The sequence below is a fragment of the Antedon mediterranea genome, chromosome 1, assembly GCF_964355755.1.
Source record: "Antedon mediterranea chromosome 1, ecAntMedi1.1, whole genome shotgun sequence".
Classification (NCBI taxonomy): Eukaryota; Metazoa; Echinodermata; class Crinoidea; order Comatulida; family Antedonidae; genus Antedon; species Antedon mediterranea.
The window spans coordinates 26,899,090-26,908,004 of record NC_092670.1 but is presented as its reverse complement, the minus strand read 5'-3'; positions in this window follow the sequence as shown (position 1 = coordinate 26,908,004).

The following is an 8,915-nucleotide window of genomic DNA, read 5'->3' as shown; positions in this document are numbered from 1 at the left end:
ACAACAACAATGTACGATCCCGTTTAACACTGTTCTCAACTATAGTCATTTTGGTATACTTGAGCACAGTGATAAAGAATAGGATAAACTTAACTTATATTTTTAAGTTTATCCTATTCTTTATCACTGTGCTCAAGTATACCAAAATGACTATAGTTGAGAACAGTGTTAAACTGGATCGTACATTAATGTTATTTGTTGTTTATTGTTAAGTTTATCCTATTCTTTATCACTGTGCTCAAGTATACCAAAATGACTATAGTCGAGAAAAGTGTTAAACTGGATCGTACATTAAGGTTATTTGTTGTATATTATTAAGTTTATCCTATTTTTTATCACTGTGCTCAAGTAGTATACCAAAATGACTATAGTTGAGAAAAGTGTTAAACGGGATCGTACATTAATGCTATTTGTTGTATATTGTTAAGTTTATCCTATTCTTTATCACTGTGCTCAAATATACCAAAATAACTATAGTTGAGAACAGTGTTAAACGAGATCATACATTAATGTTATTTGTTGTATATTGTTAAGTTTATCCTATTCTTTATCACTGTGCTCAAGTATACCAAAATGACTATAGTCGAGAACAGTGTTAAACGGGATCATACATTAATGTTATTTGTTGTATATTATTAAGTTTATCCTATTCTTTATCACTGTGCTTAACTATACCAAAATGACTATAGTTGAGAACAGTGTTAAACTGGATCGTACATTAATGTTATTTGTTGTATATTATTAAGTTTATCCTATTCTTTATCACTGTGCTCAAGTATACCAAAATGACTATAGTCGAGAACAGTGTTAAACGGGATCGTACATTAATGCTATTTGTTGTATATTATTAAGTTTATCCTATTCTTTATCACTGTGCTCAAGTATACCAAAATGACTATAGTCAAGAACAGTGTTAAACGGGATCGTACATTAATGTTATTTGTTGTATATTATTAAGTTTATCCTATTCTTTATCACTGTGCTCAAGTATACCAAAATGACTATAGTCGAGAACAGTGTTAAACGGGATCATACCTTAATGCTATTTGTTGTATATTATTAAGTTTATCCTATTCTTTATCTCTGTGCTTAAGTATACCAAAATGACTATAGTTGAGAACAGTGTTAAACTGGATCGTACATTAATGTTATTTGTTGTATATTATTAAGTTTATCCTATTCTTTATCACTGTGCTCAAGTATACCAAAATGACTATAGTTGAGAACAGTGTTAAACTGGATCGTACATTAATGCTATTTGTTGTATATTATTAAGTTTATCCTATTCTTTATCACTGTGCTCAAGTATACCAAAATGACTATAGTTGAGAACAGTGTTAAACTACATCGTACATTAATGTTATTTGTTGTATATTGTTAAGTTTATCCTATTCTTTATCACTGTGCTCAAGTATACCAAAATTACTATAGTTGAGAACAGTGTTAAACGGGATCATACATTAATGTTATTTGTTGTATATTGTTAAGTTTATCCTATTCTTTATCACTGTTCTCAAGTATACCAAAATGACTATAGTTGAGAACACTGTTAAACTGGATCGTACATTAATGTTTTTTGTTGTATATTGTTAAGTTTATCCTATTCTTTATCACTGTGCTCAAGTATACTAAAATGACTATAGTTGAGAACAGTGGTAAACTGGATCGTACATTAATTTTATCCTTTGCTTTACTGTGCTTTGATTTGATAAGCAAGTTTGGTTGCCCCGCCCCCATATGCTGCCTACTAAATTAGGATTCCCTAGCTTTTCTATAAAAATTGAAGTACCCAGAATGCACGTTATACGGAAGTCATAGTCTTGTAAAATACAGACACAATAGTTTTTATCGTATTGTTTTCATTTAAATATCACTAAGATTGTCTTAAACTACAAACAACTAAAATTAGTGAAGGTATGCAAGTGTTTCTAAATATTTATTACTGGTAGTATGAATACAATTTGGATTATATCATTTTCCAGAAAGGTAGAAAAAACTTAAAATAGTTGAGAATTCTCAACTAGCCAGGATGGTATAGGAAATATAGCTCGGTGATCTGGACACTATTGAGTAAAAAGTGCGATTTTCAAAGTACTACTCCTCCCTTATTCGTTGTAGTATTGAGCTGGGATTTCGCATGAATATACTAAAGGCACATGTCCTCAAAGCTATAGAGCCGGATTTTTCATTTTCAAACCAGATGCAGCCATAAGACGTCTCGAAGATGGTACCATATAGCCGTATTTGGTAGGTTATTGATGTGTATGTGACGTCACATCCCGTCTTATGACGTCATTACAGCTTCATTTGCTGTACACCGAGTATCGCACATTCGTGCTTATTTGTTAATTAATTTGTTTAATTAAAAAGCCACAATGTGTGACACACACCACAGCGTTATGTAGTTATATGCGGCTTCTTGGCGTTGTGGTTATCACGTTTGCTTAACACGCAGAAGGTACCTGGTTCGAGCCCGGGCGAAACCTTTTTTTAAAACTTTATGGTGAAAAGTACTGTATACGCAATATGATAATTATACACAGTATATCTTATTTTTATTATTTTTTAAAATACTTATTTTGCGTAATCGGTAATTATCACTTTTACACATGTTTATTTTGCTTTGTGCTTATTACCATATTTATTTGTAATTTAAATGGATTAAAAAACTTTCTGTAACCCACATTTTTAGTGTAAGTAGGTTTCGTAGTGTAGTGGTTGTCAAGTCTGCTTAACACGCAGAAGGAACCGGTTCGAGCCCTGGCGAAACCTATTTTTCTTTAACTTTATGGTGAAATAACTGTATACTGTGTCTGTATACAGCTTCTTTCGCTGTACCCCGAGTATTGCACATTCGTGCTTGTTTTTAACTCGATGTACTCTCTCACCTTCTCCTCTCCTCCATCCGACACTATTGAGTAAAAAGTGCGATTTATAAAGTACTACTCTTCCCTTATTTGTTGTAGTATTGAGCTGGGATTTGGCATGAATATACTACGGGGACATGTCCTCAAAGCTATAGAGCCGGATTTTTTAATTTCAACCCGGATGTAGTCATATGACGTCTCGAAGATGGTACCATAATTGCCGTATAAACTATTTGGTAGCGAGGTTATTGATGTGTATGTGACGTCACATCCTGTCTTATTCTGCGGTCGGTACATTTTATTTCGAAACCTGAGCTGCACTGACGAGATCTAATAAGATCGAAACAGTACTGTCTGGAGATTGGATATATATTTGAGATCCCAGGGGCGGATTTAGGGGTGGCGGCTCCGGCCCCACCTTTTGTAATATTATGCACCCATTTACATATGATTTTACAAGAAAAGGGGGTACAAGTCTACATTAAAAATCGTTATTTAATCTTCAATTTTTTGTTAAAGTTGAACCGAGTTCAACTTCAACGTTATGATCGGTAAAACTGACTGCCCAATCAAATAGTTCATAAATTACGTCATCATTGTTTGTGAAAAAATACGTACGCGCTGACAATTCTTGATTTTTTACAACGCGACCATTATGTTTTTTGTACTCTTTTAAAGTCTGATATTTCAAAATAACAAGTGTGTAAGTAAAACAAAATTTTAATATAAAAACAATTAAATTTAATGTTTGTCTTTAGTGTAAAGCCTAGATTAAGATATCAGCGAAAACATGTCCTAGGCCGGCTGGGTTGAAGCATCAAAACCCGTAACTTTTTCAATTTTCACACGGGCCCGGCTGCTGCGCGTGACCGGCCTTGACTTTGCAAAACTTCACGTCCATGTGTCCCAGCAACGTCGAAAGAACTAAGAAACCACGATCGCGTAAAAAATGTGTAAAAATTCGCGACGGGAAAACAGGCTTTAGGCGCCAAAAAAACCGGTTCCGTATATTATTATTATTATTTAAAAATATGGTCTTTAACAAGGGGGTCTTGTCAGGGGGGGCAAACAGGGGCTGAAATATATGGGTTTGTATCAAAAACGGGATCAAAAACATCAATATGCTTTCCTTTTATGTTTAGACCCGATGTAATTGCTTTTACTCTTTCCGCATGGTCGTCTATATAAATACGCCATTTAAGTGCTTGACTTTCTGTGCCTAATTAGGTGCTCACAATCTATAACATCATTTAATGAGAAGTATATATCTTCTTCTTTTAGATAGGCCTCTTCTTTACTTCTGATATCGTCATCTTTAACGAAGATTTGTTTAACGGTATAATTACCAACCGATTGTGCGGTCGCCATGGTTACATCCATCCATACATATTTAATTAATTAGTTTACATTTTGGTTTGATGTTATATATTAGTATTTAGAACTTTGTGGCTTATGTTATTTGTAATTTGTCTCTAAATTGGATGCACCATTAACTGATAAATTTGTGTCACCGATATAAAGGTGGTTCCTATGAATAAATAAATAGTAATACGCCATGGTTTCAGAAGAAACCTATGAAGTAAAAAAAAATTAAATATAACATTCTTGTAATCACACTAATAGAGAATAATATTTGTAAAACAAGTAAGTTGACAAAAACTAACACAAAACATTGGAATATTCCTACAGATTGGAGTGATTTTAGTAGTTCAAATAACTATAAATTTGAAGATTGGGAAGATGCTTGGATAGAGGGGAAAACAAAGTTACGCTAGTTGCATAGAATACAATAAGCTATATGAAACGAGATCAAACAAGAAAATATGGTTTGATAAAGAAACAAAATATGCGATAAATCAACAAAGACAATCGTGTCGAGCACATAGATTGTATTCTAAAATAAACATAATATTGATTTTGAAAAACCATTTATTGTAATTCTCTATGGGAAACATACCAAGAGAAGCAGAAATTCTGTTAATCCCTTTTTAAACGTAAAATTATGCAAAAGAAAATATCAAATTGCTAAAAAATTATGGATAAAGGAGGGGCCTCAATCTAAGGAATTTTGGAATAAATTTAAAGGCAGGCACAAAATGTTGATTCTATCGTAATACCAGGAACCTCGAGATATAGTTCAGACCATAACGATATGAACAATTTGTAATATAATTACACTTCGGCAATATTGCAAAATTGAATACAACTAATAAGTAATAGTAACGATATTCTCCACTCTTCCGATGATAATAATTGTAACAGTAATAATAATTATTCATTGTGATCATATTTTAGATGATGTAAAAAACCGGAGGCAATCTAATCACATTATCACTTCAAAAATTGTTTACCAGAATTATACAAACTGAAACTATTCCGGAATGAAGGGATAATTATCCCAATATATAAAAAAAAGGAGATCGACGTGATCTCAACAACTATCAGGGTATCACACTTAATTCATGTGTTCCAAACATTTTTAATCGAATTTAGAAGAAAATTACATCATTTGTGAATTTGAATATGCAAATTAGGAATTTTAATTTTGGATACATTATATTCATCTAAAAGGCTGAATAACGTCATATACAGGCCTATACATATATAATTATATAAATATATAATTATATAATATATAACTTTAAACATAACAAATATACCAATTTGATGACAAATATACTAATTTTCGTCAAGAATTCTTACATATTGCAATAAGTGAGATCAGTAACTTTTGATGTTATCAAACCATTCATCTACTTGTTATATCAGTGCTATATTTTATCCCGTATCCTGCTAACATGTTTTTGTTTCGCCTATGTAGAGCACAATGTATAAGCCTTTTTTGTTGTAGTCTTGTGTGAGTTCATCGCACGTTTATTAAATTCTCATTGGTGAATATATTATAATACATATAAGTACAATTGTGACCATTAAAAGTAAGTTTTTAAAGTAGTTAAAATACTGGTATATTTACATAATAAGATGCTTGAATTCAGTATTAACCATATTTGTTTTCATTTAAAAGTTTAGATACAATGTTAATTAAAATGTAAAAAAGAGAAATGGCGGTAAAATACATGATTAAAATTTTCTCGTTAAACTATCTTATTTGTGATCTTATTTGTGTTCGAGTAGAGAGGCTATAATATTTCATCCGGCGAAATAAAGCAGGCAGACTTTGGGACTTTTTGACCTTCAAAATTGTACCCATTTGAACGAATTCACTTTTTAAATAAAATTATAAAGTGTGAACACTATTATAATGACGATGTTTTTTTGTTTTATAACTTATTTTATTTTACTGTTATCATTGGGTGGCCAATTATACGAACATTGGTGTTTTTTCTCTTTCTATTTTACTACTGTTATTTGATTATGTTATAACTAGATCCTATATAAAAATGGAGGACTGAAATCTGAAACTTAACTCAACTAAACTCAGTTAATTTTGTTTACATCCATATTTTGGTCAAAGTGAATAGAATTAGGCCAATTAAAAAAATTGTTAGTTATTATCAGGCCTGTCATGTTATTTCAACAGACCAGGAAAGAGTACTTTCCTGAACAAAGAAAGTGGTAATAGTAAAATATCTAAAACTAACATTTAACTAACTATTACGATCTTGCAACTTTTATGCTAAATTGAATGGTTTTATTTACCTTATTTTCTTACAGAATATAAACGAATATAATACCAGTAGTATTGTCTATTTAAGTTTTTGGGTGAAAGGACGTGAAACTGTATTTTGTATTCGCCAATGTCACCATATTTTTTTATTTATTTATTTTTTGGTCTGATGAATGAACGCCTGTTCTTGGAGGCCTCTAAAGTACAGGCGAAATATCTGAAAGGGCCTTTCTTCGCATCAATTTTAAGAGGGCGCAGTAACATAAGGTTTTTTCATCAGGTTTATTTTAATCTCTACGGCGGAATCAACGCACGTCAAGATGATTCACAACTTATCGGACAATGACAAATTAATGTTTTAAAAAACAAGATTATGTAGTTCAGTTATTCAAATAGCTTTATCAATCATGCAAGTTGCAAAGGTAAGATTTAGCGTATTTTTAGTCAAGTTTAGCTCCATGATGAAGACAATTTCAAATGATTGTGAATTGAAATCACTGTATTTATAGTTTTATATTATTATTTATTTATTAAAACGGTCTATCGTCAGTTTGAAAGAATGTTAAAGAAAAATGAGTAATTAATCTAAAAAGTATAATTAAGCTAAATTGACACATTAATCCTAGATTCGTAGTATGTAGTATGCCTAGCCCATTGGTGCAATTATTTATTGTATGACATCTTTTATTTGCTTTTTTTTTTCTTCAAAATTAAACATCCAAAAATTGTTTAGCCTATAAGTAGGCATAACCTATTATTTTCATAACGCACAGGAAATTCACATTCACTTAAAACATTTCCTGTTTAACAAAAAAAATTATCAATAATCAAAATAAATAGAACTACTACAATAGTTTAATTTGGTAAATATCTCGGCACAATCAAAGTCATGTCTTTTAAATGTTCCTGAAATCAATCAAATAAAATATTGCCTACTCCTGTGAAACTTGTGATTCAGTATTCTAAAAGACATCTTGGGATCAGACAAAGTAGCTCACTGAACGACAATTTCCTGCAAATCTATAATTGAATTCATCAAACATTTTAGTCGATTTTGATACAAATAGCAATTCATTCATTTTTTTAGGCCTCCTTTGTTCGGCCTTTGTTATACTGTATATCAAATCGATATTTAGTTTGCTCAAATACAAAAGTAAGTAGGAATTGTCTTTAGGTCTATTATAGTACCGTACAAATTAACTTACCAGCAAATGGCCAAAATAAACAATCTTTATTCCCAAAATTGCAAAGTAAATGTACAATTATGAACAAGATACGGAATATAAGAATAACAACAATAAACATTGAAAAAGCTTAATTATTTTACGAAACTTGTGATTCGGTCTTTTAAAAGACATCTTGGGATCAGACAAAGTAGATTACTGAACGACAATTTCCTGCAAATCTATAATTGGATTCATCAAACATTTTAGTCGATTTTGATACAAATAGCAATTCATTCATTCTTTTAGGTCTACTTTGTTCGGCCTTTGTTATACTGTATATCAAATCGATATTTAGTTTCCTCAAATACAAAAATAAATAGGAATTGCCTTTAGGTCTATTATAGTACCGTACAAATTAACTTACCGACAAATGGCCAAAATAAACAATCTTTATTGCAAAATTGCAACGTAAATGTACAATTATGAACAAGATACGGAATATAAGAATAACAACAATACAAATTGAAAAGGCTTAATTGTTTTACGTATAAATTAAATAGTTTTAAATACAATTAATTACATTTTCTTATGAATCAATGTCAAACAATATGTTAAACTTCCTCCAAAGGAATTTTAACTGCTTTTTGATGGTGTCACAAACATTATTACGTCGTAAATATTTCCATAAAGTCTTCATACAAAATATGCCACAGAAAAGGCAGGAAATGTTGTTAAACATGAATATATTGTGACCCAATCAAAAGTGATTGAATGAATTATTTCATCCAGACGAGACTATCTTGTTTCGATTCAGCTTGCTTAATCACATTCACATTTTCAAATACAAATACTACAAACGACGTTGGTTTTGCCTATTCCTTTCTGAAATCCGAAAATATTGAAAGATTCTAAATTCTAATTCCATCTTAAATATTTAATTATTTTATTACTGATGAGTGTTGCTTTGATCGTTCTGTTGTTTGTTTGTTTATTTATTAAAATAATGCCAGACGTATAGCATTTTCAAAATATCTTTTATTGGGTCAAAGATTACAGTAAAATGATGTAAAAATAAAAATAATGGAATGAATATCGCGTCTCTCTAACAATACTTAGAAATTACTAATATTTGGATAGATGTATTGTATTCATTAAGAAGGTTGTATATATTATGTAAATGATATTGCCGCCATTGTTTTAAATCAACTGCATTACTTTAATTAACTTGTCGCCGTCAATATAAAGTTTATGAAG